This window comes from Pituophis catenifer, unplaced genomic scaffold (assembly GCF_029215685.1).
Source record: "Pituophis catenifer annectens isolate HBS135680 unplaced genomic scaffold, rPitCat1.0.hap2 SCAF_5, whole genome shotgun sequence".
Taxonomy (NCBI): Eukaryota; Metazoa; Chordata; class Lepidosauria; order Squamata; family Colubridae; genus Pituophis; species Pituophis catenifer.
This window is the reverse complement of record NW_027256885.1, coordinates 24,444,627-24,460,443: the sequence shown is the minus strand read 5'-3', so window position 1 is coordinate 24,460,443 and position 15,817 is coordinate 24,444,627.

The window sequence follows — 15,817 nt, the reverse complement described above, 5'->3', positions numbered from 1 at the left end:
TTTCCAGATATTCAAAACTAGAATTTCAGAATTATGTTGATATCTGCTTTGGAATTTTGCTCCAGATTGACATTTTGCAGATGTGTAGAAGCAGAGTTCCAGGATTATGTTGAAATGTGCTTTGGAATTTTGCTCCAGATTGACATTTTGCAGATGTGCAGAAGCAGAGTTCCAGGATTATGCTGAAATGTGCTTTGGAATTTTGCTCCAGATGACATTTTCCAGATGTGCAGAAGCAGAGTTCCAGGATGATGCTGAAATCTTCTTTGGAATTTTGCTCCAGATTGACATTTTGCAGATGTGCAGAAGCACAGTTCCAGAATGATACTGAAATCTCCCCTGCAATTTTCCTCTATTTTTTTATTTTCCAAATGTGTACAAGCAGATTTCCAGAATGATGTTGAAATCTGCCTTGGAATTTCTCTCCAGGTGACATTTTCCAGATATTCAAAACTAGAGTTTCAGGATTATGCTGAAATCTACTTTGGAATTTTGCTCCAGATTGACATTTTGCAGATGTGCAGAAGCAGAGTTCCAGGATTATGCTGAAATCTGCTTTGGAATTTTGCTCCAGATTGACATTTTGCAGATCTGCAGAAGCAGAGTCCCACGATTATGCTGAAATCTGCTTTGGAATTTTGCTCCAGATTGACATTTTGCAGATGTGCAGAAGCAGAGTTCCAGAATGATGCTGAAATCTGCCTTGGAATTTCTCTCCAGGTGACATTTTCCAGATATTCAAAACTAGAGTTTCAGGATTATGCTGAAATCTGCTTTGGAATTTTGCTCCAGATTGACATTTTCCAGATGTGCAGAAGCAGAGTTCCAAGATTATGCTGAAATCTTCTTTGGAATTTTGCTCCAGATTGACATTTTCCAGATGTGCAGAAGCAGAGTCCCACGATTATGCTGAAATCTGCTTTGGAATTTTGCTCCAGATTGACATTTTGCAGATGTGCAGAAGCAGAGTTCCAGGATTATGCTGAAATCTGCTTTGGAATTTTGCTCCAGATTGACATTTTGCAGATGTGCAGAAGCAGAGTTCCAGGATTATGCTGAAATCTGCTTTGGAATTTTGCTCCAGATTGAAATTTTGCAGATGTGCAGAAGCAGAGTTCCAGAATGATGCTGAAATCTGCCTTGGAATTTCTCTCCAGGTGACATTTTCCAGATATTCAAAACTAGAGTTTCAGGATTATGCTGAAATCTACTTTGGAATTTTGCTCCAGAATGCCATTTTGCAGATGTGCAGAAGCAGAGTTCCAGGATTATGCTGAAATCTGCTTTGGAATTTTCCACCAGATTGACATTTTGCAGATGTGCAGAAGCAGAGTTCCAAGATTATGCTGAAATCTTCTTTGGAATTTTGCTCCAGATTGACATTTTCCAGATGTGCAGAAGCAGAGTCCCACGATTGTGCTGAAATCTGCTTTGGAATTCTGCTCCAGATTGACATTTTGCAGATGTGCAGAAGCAGAGTTCCAGGATTATGCTGAAATCTGCTTTGGAATTTTGCTCCAGATTGACATTTTGCAGATGTGCAGAAGCAGAGTTCCAGAATGATGCTGAAATCTGCCTTGGAATTTCTCTCCAGGTGACATTTTCCAGATGTGCAGAAGCAGAGTCCCACGATTGTGCTGAAATCTGCTTTGGAATTCTGCTCCAGATTGACATTTTGCAGATGTGCAGAAGCAGAGTTCCAGGATTATGCTGAAATCTGCTTTGGAATTTTGCTCCAGATTGACATTTTGGAGATGTGCAGAAGCAGAGTTCCAGAATGATGCTGAAATCTGCCTTGGAATTTCTCTCCAGGTGACATTTTCCAGATATTCAAAACTAGAGTTGCAGGATTATGCTGAAATCTGCTTTGGAATTTTGCTCCAGATTGACATTTTGCAGATGTGCATAAGTAGAGTTCCACGATTATGCTGAAATCTGCTTTGGAATTTTGCTCCAGATTGACATTTTGCAGATGTGCAGAAGCAGAGTTCCAGGATTATGCTGAAATCTGCTTTGGAATTTTGCTCCAGATTGACATTTTGCAGATGTGCAGAAGCAGAGTTCCACGATTATGCTGAAATCTGCTTTGGAATTTTGCTCCAGATTGACATTTTGCACATGTGCAGAAGCACAGTTCCAGAATGATGCTGAAATCTGCCTTGGAATTTCTCTCCAGGTGACATTTTCCAGATATTCAGAACTAGAATTTCATGATTATGCTGAAATCTGCTTTGGAATTTTGCTCCAGATTGAAATTTTGCAGATGTGCAGAAGCAGAGTTCCAGGATTATGCTGAAATCTGCTTTGGAATTTTGCTCCAGATTGACATTTTGGAGATGTGCAGAAGCAGAGTCCCACGATTATGCTGAAATCTGCTTTGGAATTTTGCTCCAGATTGACATTTTGCAGATGTGCAGAAGCAGAGTTCCAGGATTATGCTGAAATCTGCTTTGGAATTTTGCTCCAGATTGACATTTTGCAGATGTGCAGAAGCAGAGTTCCAGGATTATGCTGAAATCTTCTTTGGAATTTTGCTCCAGATTGACATTTTGCAGATGTGCAGAAGCACAGTTCCAGAATGATACTGAAATCTCCCCTGCAATTTTCCTCTATTTTTTTATTTTCCAAATGTGTACAAGCAGATTTCCAAAATGATGTTGAAATCTGCCTTGGAATTTCTCTTCAGGTGACATTTTCCAGATATTCAAAACTAGAGTTACAGGATTATGCTGAAATCTGCTTTGGAATTTTGCTCCAGATTGACATTTTGCAGATGTGCATAAGTAGAGTTCCACGATTATGCTGAAATCTGCTTTGGAATTTTGCTCCAGATTGACATTTTGCAGATGTGCAGAAGCAGAGTTCCAGGATTATGCTGAAATCTGCTTTGGAATTTTGCTCCAGATTGACATTTTGCAGATGTGCAGAAGCAGAGTTCCACGATTATGCTGAAATCTGCTTTGGAATTTTGCTCCAGATGACATTTTCCAGATGTGCAGAAGCAGAGTTTCAGGATTATGCTGACATCTACTTTGGAATTTCGCTCCAGATTGACATTTTGCAGATGTGCAGAAGCAGAGTTCCAGGATTATGCTGAAATTTGCTTTGGAATTTTGCTCCAGATTGACATTTTGCAGATGTGCAGAAGCAGAGTTCCAGGATTATGCTGAAATCTGCTTTGGAATTTTGCTCCAGATTGACATTTTGCAGATGTGCAGAAGCAGAGTTCCAAGATTATGCTGAAATCTTCTTTGGAATTTTGCTCCAGATTGACATTTTCCAGATGTGCAGAAGCAGAGTCCCACGATTGTGCTGAAATCTGCTTTGGAATTCTGCTCCAGATTGACATTTTGCAGATGTGCAGAAGCAGAGTTCCAGGATTATGCTGAAATCTGCTTTGGAATTTTGCTCCAGATTGACATTTTGCAGATGTGCAGAAGCAGAGTTCCAGAATGATGCTGAAATCTGCCTTGGAATTTCTCTCCAGGTGACATTTTCCAGATGTGCAGAAGCAGAGTCCCACGGTTATGCTGAAATCTGCTTTGGAATTTTGCTCCAGATTGACATTTTGAAGATGTGCAGAAGCAGAGTTCCAGGATTATGCTGAAATGTGCTTTGGAATTTTGCTCCAGATTGACATTTTGCAGATGTGCAGAAGCAGAGTTCCAGGATTATGCTGAAATCTGCTTTGGAATTTTGCTCCAGATTGACATTTTGCAGATGTGCAGAAGCAGAGTTCCAGAATGATGCTGAAATCTGCCTTGGAATTTCTCTCCAGGTGACATATTCCAGATATTCAAAACTAGAGTTACAGGATTATGCTGAAATCTGCTTTGGAATTTTGCTCCAGATTGACATTTTGCAGATGTGCATAAGTAGAGTTCCACGATTATGCTGAAATCTGCTTTGGAATTTTGCTCCAGATTGACATTTTGCAGATGTGCAGAAGCAGAGTTCCAGGATTATGCTGAAATCTGCTTTGGAATTTTGCTCCAGATTGACATTTTGCAGATGTGCAGAAGCAGAGTTCCACGATTATGCTGAAATCTGCTTTGGAATTTTGCTCCAGATGACATTTTCCAGATGTGCAGAAGCAGAGTCTCAGGATTATGCTGAAATCTACTTTGGAATTTTGCTCCAGATTGACATTTTGCACATGTGCAGAAGCACAGTTCCAGAATGATGCTGAAATCTGCCTTGGAATTTCTCTCCAGGTGACATTTTCCAGATATTCAGAACTAGAATTTCATGATTATGCTGAAATCTGCTTTGGAATTTTGCTCCAGATTGAAATTTTGCAGATGTGCAGAAGCAGAGTTCCAGGATTATGCTGAAATCTGCTTTGGAATTTTGCTCCAGATTGACATTTTGGAGATGTGCAGAAGCAGAGTCCCACGATTATGCTGAAATCTGCTTTGGAATTTTGCTCCAGATTGACATTTTGCAGATGTGCAGAAGCAGAGTTCCAGGATTATGCTGAAATCTGCTTTGGAATTTTGCTCCAGATTGACATTTTGCAGATGTGCAGAAGCAGAGTTCCAGGATTATGCTGAAATCTTCTTTGGAATTTTGCTCCAGATTGACATTTTGCAGATGTGCAGAAGCACAGTTCCAGAATGATACTGAAATCTCCCCTGCAATTTTCCTCTATTTTTTTATTTTCCAAATGTGTACAAGCAGATTTCCAAAATGATGTTGAAATCTGCCTTGGAATTTCTCTCCAGGTGACATTTTCCAGATATTCAAAACTAGAGTTACAGGATTATGCTGAAATCTGCTTTGGAATTTTGCTCCAGATTGACATTTTGCAGATGTGCATAAGTAGAGTTCCACGATTATGCTGAAATCTGCTTTGGAATTTTGCTCCAGATTGACATTTTGCAGATGTGCAGAAGCAGAGTTCCAGGATTATGCTGAAATCTGCTTTGGAATTTTGCTCCAGATTGACATTTTGCAGATGTGCAGAAGCAGAGTTCCACGATTATGCTGAAATCTGCTTTGGAATTTTGCTCCAGATGACATTTTCCAGATGTGCAGAAGCAGAGTTTCAGGATTATGCTGACATCTACTTTGGAATTTCGCTCCAGATTGACATTTTGCAGATGTGCAGAAGCAGAGTTCCAGGATTATGCTGAAATTTGCTTTGGAATTTTGCTCCAGATTGACATTTTGCAGATGTGCAGAAGCAGAGTTCCAGGATTATGCTGAAATCTGCTTTGGAATTTTGCTCCAGATTGACATTTTCCAGATGTGCAGAAGCAGAGTTCCAAGATTATGCTGAAATCTTCTTTGGAATTTTGCTCCAGATTGACATTTTCCAGATGTGCAGAAGCAGAGTCCCACGATTGTGCTGAAATCTGCTTTGGAATTCTGCTCCAGATTGACATTTTGCAGATGTGCAGAAGCAGAGTCCCAGGATTATGCTGAAATCTGCTTTGGAATTTTGCTCCAGATTGACATTTTGCAGATGTGCAGAAGCACAGTTCCAGAATGATACTGAAATCTGCTTTGGAATTTTGCTCCAGATTGACATTTTGCAGATGTGCAGAAGCAGAGTTCCAGGATTATGCTGACATCTACTTTGGAATTTCGCTCCAGATTGACATTTTGCAGATGTGCAGAAGCAGAGTTCCAGGATTATGCTGAAATTTGCTTTGGAATTTTGCTCCAGATTGACATTTTGCAGATGTGCAGAAGCAGAGTTCCAGGATTATGCTGAAATCTGCTTTGGAATTTTGCTCCAGATTGACATTTTGCAGATGTGCAGAAGCAGAGTTCCAAGATTATGCTGAAATCTTCTTTGGAATTTTGCTCCAGATTGACATTTTCCAGATGTGCAGAAGCAGAGTCCCACGATTGTGCTGAAATCTGCTTTGGAATTCTGCTCCAGATTGACATTTTGCAGATGTGCAGAAGCAGAGTTCCAGGATTATGCTGAAATCTGCTTTGGAATTTTGCTCCAGATTGACATTTTGCAGATGTGCAGAAGCAGAGTTCCAGAATGATGCTGAAATCTGCCTTGGAATTTCTCTCCAGGTGACATTTTCCAGATGTGCAGAAGCAGAGTCCCACGGTTATGCTGAAATCTGCTTTGGAATTTTGCTCCAGATTGACATTTTGAAGATGTGCAGAAGCAGAGTTCCAGGATTATGCTGAAATGTGCTTTGGAATTTTGCTCCAGATTGACATTTTGCAGATGTGCAGAAGCAGAGTTCCAGGATTATGCTGAAATCTGCTTTGGAATTTTGCTCCAGATTGACATTTTGCAGATGTGCAGAAGCAGAGTTCCAGAATGATGCTGAAATCTGCCTTGGAATTTCTCTCCAGGTGACATTTTCCAGATATTCAAAACTAGAGTTACAGGATTATGCTGAAATCTGCTTTGGAATTTTGCTCCAGATTGACATTTTGCAGATGTGCATAAGTAGAGTTCCACGATTATGCTGAAATCTGCTTTGGAATTTTGCTCCAGATTGACATTTTGCAGATGTGCAGAAGCAGAGTTCCAGGATTATGCTGAAATCTGCTTTGGAATTTTGCTCCAGATTGACATTTTGCAGATGTGCAGAAGCAGAGTTCCACGATTATGCTGAAATCTGCTTTGGAATTTTGCTCCAGATGACATTTTCCAGATGTGCAGAAGCAGAGTCTCAGGATTATGCTGAAATCTACTTTGGAATTTTGCTCCAGATTGACATTTTGCACATGTGCAGAAGCACAGTTCCAGAATGATGCTGAAATCTGCCTTGGAATTTCTCTCCAGGTGACATTTTCCAGATATTCAGAACTAGAATTTCATGATTATGCTGAAATCTGCTTTGGAATTTTGCTCCAGATTGAAATTTTGCAGATGTGCAGAAGCAGAGTTCCAGGATTATGCTGAAATCTGCTTTGGAATTTTGCTCCAGATTGACATTTTGGAGATGTGCAGAAGCAGAGTCCCACGATTATGCTGAAATCTGCTTTGGAATTTTGCTCCAGATTGACATTTTGCAGATGTGCAGAAGCAGAGTTCCAGGATTATGCTGAAATCTGCTTTGGAATTTTGCTCCAGATTGACATTTTGCAGATGTGCAGAAGCAGAGTTCCAGGATTATGCTGAAATCTTCTTTGGAATTTTGCTCCAGATTGACATTTTGCAGATGTGCAGAAGCACAGTTCCAGAATGATACTGAAATCTCCCCTGCAATTTTCCTCTATTTTTTTATTTTCCAAATGTGTACAAGCAGATTTCCAAAATGATGTTGAAATCTGCCTTGGAATTTCTCTCCAGGTGACATTTTCCAGATATTCAAAACTAGAGTTACAGGATTATGCTGAAATCTGCTTTGGAATTTTGCTCCAGATTGACATTTTGCAGATGTGCATAAGTAGAGTTCCACGATTATGCTGAAATCTGCTTTGGAATTTTGCTCCAGATTGACATTTTGCAGATGTGCAGAAGCAGAGTTCCAGGATTATGCTGAAATCTGCTTTGGAATTTTGCTCCAGATTGACATTTTGCAGATGTGCAGAAGCAGAGTTCCACGATTATGCTGAAATCTGCTTTGGAATTTTGCTCCAGATGACATTTTCCAGATGTGCAGAAGCAGAGTTTCAGGATTATGCTGACATCTACTTTGGAATTTCGCTCCAGATTGACATTTTGCAGATGTGCAGAAGCAGAGTTCCAGGATTATGCTGAAATTTGCTTTGGAATTTTGCTCCAGATTGACATTTTGCAGATGTGCAGAAGCAGAGTTCCAGGATTATGCTGAAATCTGCTTTGGAATTTTGCTCCAGATTGACATTTTCCAGATGTGCAGAAGCAGAGTTCCAAGATTATGCTGAAATCTTCTTTGGAATTTTGCTCCAGATTGACATTTTCCAGATGTGCAGAAGCAGAGTCCCACGATTGTGCTGAAATCTGCTTTGGAATTCTGCTCCAGATTGACATTTTGCAGATGTGCAGAAGCAGAGTCCCAGGATTATGCTGAAATCTGCTTTGGAATTTTGCTCCAGATTGACATTTTGCAGATGTGCAGAAGCACAGTTCCAGAATGATACTGAAATCTGCTTTGGAATTTTGCTCCAGATTGACATTTTGCAGATGTGCAGAAGCAGAGTTCCAGGATTATGCTGAAATCTGCTTTGGAATTTTGCTCCAGATTGACATTTTGCAGATGTGCAGAAGCAGAGTTCCAGGATTATGCTGAAATCTGCTTTGGAATTTTGCTCCAGATTGACATTTTGCAGATGTGCAGAAGCACAGTTCCAGAATGATACTGAAATCTCCCCTGCAATTTTCCTCTATTTTTTTATTTTCCAAATGTGTACAAGCAGATTTCCAGAATGATGTTGAAATCTGCCTTGGAATTTCTCTCCAGGTGACATTTTCCAGATATTCAAAACTAGAGTTTCAGGATTATGCTGAAATCTACTTTGGAATTTTGCTCCAGATTGACATTTTGCAGATGTGCAGAAGCAGAGTTCCAGGATTATGCTGAAATCTGCTTTGGAATTTTGCTCCAGATTGACATTTTGCAGATGTGCAGAAGCAGAGTTCCAGGATTATGCTGAAATCTGCTTTGGAATTTTGCTCCAGATTGACATTTTGCAGATGTGCAGAAGCAGAGTTCCAGGATTATGCTGAAATCTGCTTTGGAATTTTGCTCCAGATGACATTTTCCAGATGTGCAGAAGCAGAGTCTCAGGATTATGCTGAAATCTACTTTGGAATTTTGCTCCAGATTGACATTTTGCACATGTGCAGAAGCACAGTTCCAGAATGATGCTGAAATCTGCCTTGGAATTTCTCTCCAGGTGACATTTTCCAGATATTCAGAACTAGAATTTCAGGATTATGCTGAAATCTGCTTTGGAATTTTGCTCCAGATTGAAATTTTGCAGATGTGCAGAAGCAGAGTTCCAGGATTATGCTGAAATCTGCTTTGGAATTTTGCTCCAGATTGACATTTTCCAGATGTGCAGAAGCAGAGTCCCACGATTATGCTGAAATCTGCTTTGGAATTTTGCTCCAGATTGACATTTTCCAGATGTGCAGAAGCAGTGTTCCAGGATTATGCTGAAATCTGCTTTGGAATTTTGCTCCAGATTGACATTTTGCAGATGTGCAGAAGCACAGTTCCAGAATGATACTGAAATCTGCTTTGGAATTTTGCTCCAGATTGACATTTTGCAGATGTGCAGAAGCAGAGTTCCAGGATTATGCTGAAATCTGCTTTGGAATTTTGCTCCAGATTGACATTTTGCAGATGTGCAGAAGCAGAGTTCCAGGATTATGCTGAAATCTTCTTTGGAATTTTGCTCCAGATTGACATTTTGCAGATGTGCAGAAGCAGAGTCCCACGATTGTGCTGAAATCTGCTTTGGAATTCTGCTCCAGATTGACATTTTGCAGATGTGCAGAAGCAGAGTTCCAGGATTATGCTGAAATCTGCTTTGGAATTTTGCTCCAGATTGACATTTTGCAGATGTGCAGAAGCAGAGTTCCAGAATGATGCTGAAATCTGCCTTGGAATTTCTCTCCAGGTGACATTTTCCAGATGTGCAGAAGCAGAGTCCCACGGTTATGCTGAAATCTGCTTTGGAATTTTGCTCCAGATTGACATTTTGAAGATGTGCAGAAGCAGAGTTCCAGGATTATGCTGAAATGTGCTTTGGAATTTTGCTCCAGATTGACATTTTGCAGATGTGCAGAAGCAGAGTTCCAGGATTATGCTGAAATCTGCTTTGGAATTTTGCTCCAGATTGACATTTTGCAGATGTGCAGAAGCAGAGTTCCAGAATGATGCTGAAATCTGCCTTGGAATTTCTCTCCAGGTGACATTTTCCAGATATTCAAAACTAGAGTTACAGGATTATGCTGAAATCTGCTTTGGAATTTTGCTCCAGATTGACATTTTGCAGATGTGCATAAGTAGAGTTCCACGATTATGCTGAAATCTGCTTTGGAATTTTGCTCCAGATTGACATTTTGCAGATGTGCAGAAGCAGAGTTCCAGGATTATGCTGAAATCTGCTTTGGAAGTTTGCTCCAGATTGACATTTTGCAGATGTGCAGAAGCAGAGTTCCACGATTATGCTGAAATCTGCTTTGGAATTTTGCTCCAGATGACATTTTCCAGATGTGCAGAAGCAGAGTTTCAGGATTATGCTGACATCTACTTTGGAATTTCGCTCCAGATTGACATTTTGCAGATGTGCAGAAGCAGAGTTCCAGGATTATGCTGAAATTTGCTTTGGAATTTTGTTCCAGATTGACATTTTGCAGATGTGCAGAAGCAGAGTTCCAGGATTATGCTGAAATCTGCTTTGGAATTTTGCTCCAGATTGACATTTTCCAGATGTGCAGAAGCAGAGTTCCAAGATTATGCTGAAATCTTCTTTGGAATTTTGCTCCAGATTGACATTTTCCAGATGTGCAGAAGCAGAGTCCCACGATTGTGCTGAAATCTGCTTTGGAATTCTGCTCCAGATTGACATTTTATAGATGTGCAGAAGCAGAGTCCCAGGATTATGCTGAAATCTGCTTTGGAATTTTGCTCCAGATTGACATTTTGCAGATGTGCAGAAGCACAGTTCCAGAATGATACTGAAATCTGCTTTGGAATTTTGCTCCAGATTGACATTTTGCAGATGTGCAGAAGCAGAGTTCCAGGATTATGCTGAAATCTGCTTTGGAATTTTGCTCCAGATTGACATTTTGCAGATGTGCAGAAGCAGAGTTCCAGGATTATGCTGAAATCTGCTTTGGAATTTTGCTCCAGATTGACATTTTGCAGATGTGCAGAAGCAGAGTCCCACGATTGTGCTGAAATCTGCTTTGGAATTCTGCTCCAGATTGACATTTTGCAGATGTGCAGAAGCAGAGTTCCAGGATTATGCTGAAATCTGCTTTGGAATTTTGCTCCAGATTGACATTTTGCAGATGTGCAGAAGCAGAGTTCCAGAATGATGCTGAAATCTGCCTTGGAATTTCTCTCCAGGTGACATTTTCCAGATGTGTAGAAGCAGAGTCCCACGGTTATGCTGAAATCTGCTTTGGAATTTTGCTCCAGATTGACATTTTGAAGATGTGCAGAAGCAGAGTTCCAGGATTATGCTGAAATGTGCTTTGGAATTTTGCTCCAGATTGACATTTTGCAGATGTGCAGAAGCAGAGTTCCAGGATTATGCTGAAATCTGCTTTGGAATTTTGCTCCAGATTGACATTTTGCAGATGTGCAGAAGCAGAGTTCCAGAATGATGCTGAAATCTGCCTTGGAATTTCTCTCCAGGTGACATTTTCCAGATATTCAAAACTAGAGTTACAGGATTATGCTGAAATCTGCTTTGGAATTTTGCTCCAGATTGACATTTTGCAGATGTGCATAAGTAGAGTTCCACGATTATGCTGAAATCTGCTTTGGAATTTTGCTCCAGATTGACATTTTGCAGATGTGCAGAAGCAGAGTTCCAGGATTATGCTGAAATCTGCTTTGGAAGTTTGCTCCAGATTGACATTTTGCAGATGTGCAGAAGCAGAGTTCCACGATTATGCTGAAATCTGCTTTGGAATTTTGCTCCAGATGACATTTTCCAGATGTGCAGAAGCAGAGTTTCAGGATTATGCTGACATCTACTTTGGAATTTCGCTCCAGATTGACATTTTGCAGATGTGCAGAAGCAGAGTTCCAGGATTATGCTGAAATTTGCTTTGGAATTTTGTTCCAGATTGACATTTTGCAGATGTGCAGAAGCAGAGTTCCAGGATTATGCTGAAATCTGCTTTGGAATTTTGCTCCAGATTGACATTTTCCAGATGTGCAGAAGCAGAGTTCCAAGATTATGCTGAAATCTTCTTTGGAATTTTGCTCCAGATTGACATTTTCCAGATGTGCAGAAGCAGAGTCCCACGATTGTGCTGAAATCTGCTTTGGAATTCTGCTCCAGATTGACATTTTATAGATGTGCAGAAGCAGAGTCCCAGGATTATGCTGAAATCTGCTTTGGAATTTTGCTCCAGATTGACATTTTGCAGATGTGCAGAAGCACAGTTCCAGAATGATACTGAAATCTGCTTTGGAATTCTGCTCCAGATTGACATTTTATAGATGTGCAGAAGCAGAGTCCCAGGATTATGCTGAAATCTGCTTTGGAATTTTGCTCCAGATTGACATTTTGCAGATGTGCAGAAGCAGAGTTCCAGGATTATGCTGAAATCTGCTTTGGAATTTTGCTCCAGATTGACATTTTGCAGATGTGCAGAAGCAGAGTTCCAGGATTATGCTGAAATCTGCTTTGGAATTTTGCTCCAGATTGACATTTTGCAGATGTGCAGAAGCACAGTTCCAGAATGATACTGAAATCTCCCCTGCAATTTTCCTCTATTTTTTTATTTTCCAAATGTGTACAAGCAGATTTCCAGAATGATGTTGAAATCTGCCTTGGAATTTCTCTCCAGGTGACATTTTCCAGATATTCAAAACTAGAGTTTCAGGATTATGCTGAAATCTACTTTGGAATTTTGCTCCAGATTGACATTTTGCAGATGTGCAGAAGCAGAGTTCCAGGATTATGCTGAAATCTGCTTTGGAATTTTGCTCCAGATTGACATTTTGCAGATCTGCAGAAGCAGAGTCCCACGATTATGCTGAAATCTGCTTTGGAATTTTGCTCCAGATTGACATTTTGCAGATGTGCAGAAGCAGAGTTCCAGAATGATGCTGAAATCTGCCTTGGAATTTCTCTCCAGGTGACATTTTCCAGATATTCAAAACTAGAGTTTCAGGATTATGCTGAAATCTGCTTTGGAATTATGCTCCAGATTGACATTTTCCAGATGTGCAGAAGCAGAGTTCCAAGATTATGCTGAAATCTTCTTTGGAATTTTGCTCCAGATTGACATTTTCCAGATGTGCAGAAGCAGAGTCCCACGATTGTGCTGAAATCTGCTTTGGAATTCTGCTCCAGATTGACATTTTGCAGATGTGCAGAAGCAGAGTTCCAGGATTATGCTGAAATCTGCTTTGGAATTTTGCTCCAGATTGACATTTTGCAGATGTGCAGAAGCAGAGTTCCAGAATGATGCTGAAATCTGCCTTGGAATTTCTCTCCAGGTGACATTTTCCAGATGTGCAGAAGCAGAGTCCCACGGTTATGCTGAAATCTGCTTTGGAATTTTGCTCCAGATTGACATTTTGAAGATGTGCAGAAGCAGAGTTCCAGGATTATGCTGAAATGTGCTTTGGAATTTTGCTCCAGATTGACATTTTGCAGATGTGCAGAAGCAGAGTTCCAGGATTATGCTGAAATCTGCTTTGGAATTTTGCTCCAGATTGACATTTTGCAGATGTGCAGAAGCAGAGTTCCAGGATTATGCTGAAATCTGCTTTGGAATTTTGCTCCAGATTGACATTTTGCAGATGTGCAGAAGCAGAGTTCCAGAATGATGCTGAAATCTGCCTTGGAATTTCTCTCCAGGTGAAATTTTCCAGATATTCAAAACTAGAGTTTCAGGATTATGCTGAAATCTACTTTGGAATTTTGCTCCAGAATGCCATTTTGCAGATGTGCAGAAGCAGAGTTCCAGGATTATGCTGAAATCTGCTTTGGAATTTTCCACCAGATTGACATTTTGCAGATGTGCAGAAGCAGAGTTCCAAGATTATGCTGAAATCTTCTTTGGAATTTTGCTCCAGATTGACATTTTCCAGATGTGCAGAAGCAGAGTCCCACGATTGTGCTGAAATCTGCTTTGGAATTCTGCTCCAGATTGACATTTTGCAGATGTGCAGAAGCAGAGTTCCAGGATTATGCTGAAATCTGCTTTGGAATTTTGCTCCAGATTGACATTTTGCAGATGTGCAGAAGCAGAGTTCCAGAATGATGCTGAAATCTGCCTTGGAATTTCTCTCCAGGTGACATTTTCCAGATGTGCAGAAGCAGAGTCCCACGGTTATGCTGAAATCTGCTTTGGAATTTTGCTCCAGATTGACATTTTGAAGATGTGCAGAAGCAGAGTTCCAGGATTATGCTGAAATGTGCTTTGGAATTTTGCTCCAGATTGACATTTTGCAGATGTGCAGAAGCAGAGTTCCAGGATTATGCTGAAATCTGCTTTGGAATTTTGCTCCAGATTGACATTTTGGAGATGTGCAGAAGCAGAGTTCCAGAATGATGCTGAAATCTGCCTTGGAATTTCTCTCCAGGTGACATTTTCCAGATATTCAAAACTAGAGTTACAGGATTATGCTGAAATCTGCTTTGGAATTTTGCTCCAGATTGACATTTTGCAGATGTGCATAAGTAGAGTTCCACGATTATGCTGAAATCTGCTTTGGAATTTTGCTCCAGATTGACATTTTGCAGATGTGCAGAAGCAGAGTTCCAGGATTATGCTGAAATCTGCTTTGGAATTTTGCTCCAGATTGACATTTTGCAGATGTGCAGAAGCAGAGTTCCACGATTATGCTGAAATCTGCTTTGGAATTTTGCTCCAGATTGACATTTTGCACATGTGCAGAAGCAGAGTTCCAGAATGATGCTGAAATCTGCCTTGGAATTTCTCTCCAGGTGACATTTTCCAGATGTGCAGAAGCAGAGTCCCACGGTTATGCTGAAATCTGCTTTGGAATTTTGCTCCAGATTGACATTTTGAAGATGTGCAGAAGCAGAGTTCCAGGATTATGCTGAAATGTGCTTTGGAATTTTGCTCCAGATTGACATTTTGCAGATGTGCAGAAGCAGAGTTCCAGGATTATGCTGAAATCTGCTTTGGAATTTTGCTCCAGATTGACATTTTGCAGATGTGCAGAAGCAGAGTTCCAGAATGATGCTGAAATCTGCCTTGGAATTTCTCTCCAGGTGACATTTTCCAGATATTCAAAACTAGAGTTACAGGATTATGCTGAAATCTGCTTTGGAATTTTGCTCCAGATTGACATTTTGCAGATGTGCATAAGTAGAGTTCCACGATTATGCTGAAATCTGCTTTGGAATTTTGCTCCAGATTGACATTTTGCAGATGTGCAGAAGCAGAGTTCCAGGATTATGCTGAAATCTGCTTTGGAAGTTTGCTCCAGATTGACATTTTGCAGATGTGCAGAAGCAGAGTTCCACGATTATGCTGAAATCTGCTTTGGAATTTTGCTCCAGATGACATTTTCCAGATGTGCAGAAGCAGAGTTTCAGGATTATGCTGACATCTACTTTGGAATTTCGCTCCAGATTGACATTTTGCAGATGTGCAGAAGCAGAGTTCCAGGATTATGCTGAAATTTGCTTTGGAATTTTGTTCCAGATTGACATTTTGCAGATGTGCAGAAGCAGAGTTCCAGGATTATGCTGAAATCTGCTTTGGAATTTTGCTCCAGATTGACATTTTCCAGATGTGCAGAAGCAGAGTTCCAAGATTATGCTGAAATCTTCTTTGGAATTTTGCTCCAGATTGACATTTTCCAGATGTGCAGAAGCAGAGTCCCACGATTGTGCTGAAATCTGCTTTGGAATTCTGCTCCAGATTGACATTTTATAGATGTGCAGAAGCAGAGTCCCAGGATTATGCTGAAATCTGCTTTGGAATTTTGCTCCAGATTGACATTTTGCAGATGTGCAGAAGCACAGTTCCAGAATGATACTGAAATCTGCTTTGGAATTTTGCTCCAGATTGACATTTTGCAGATGTGCAGAAGCAGAGTTCCAGGATTATGCTGAAATCTGCTTTGGAATTTTGCTCCAGATTGACATTTTGCAGATGTGCAGAAGCAGAGTTCCAGGATTATGCTGAAATCTGCTTTGGAATTTTGCTCCAGATTGACATTTTGCAGATGTGCAG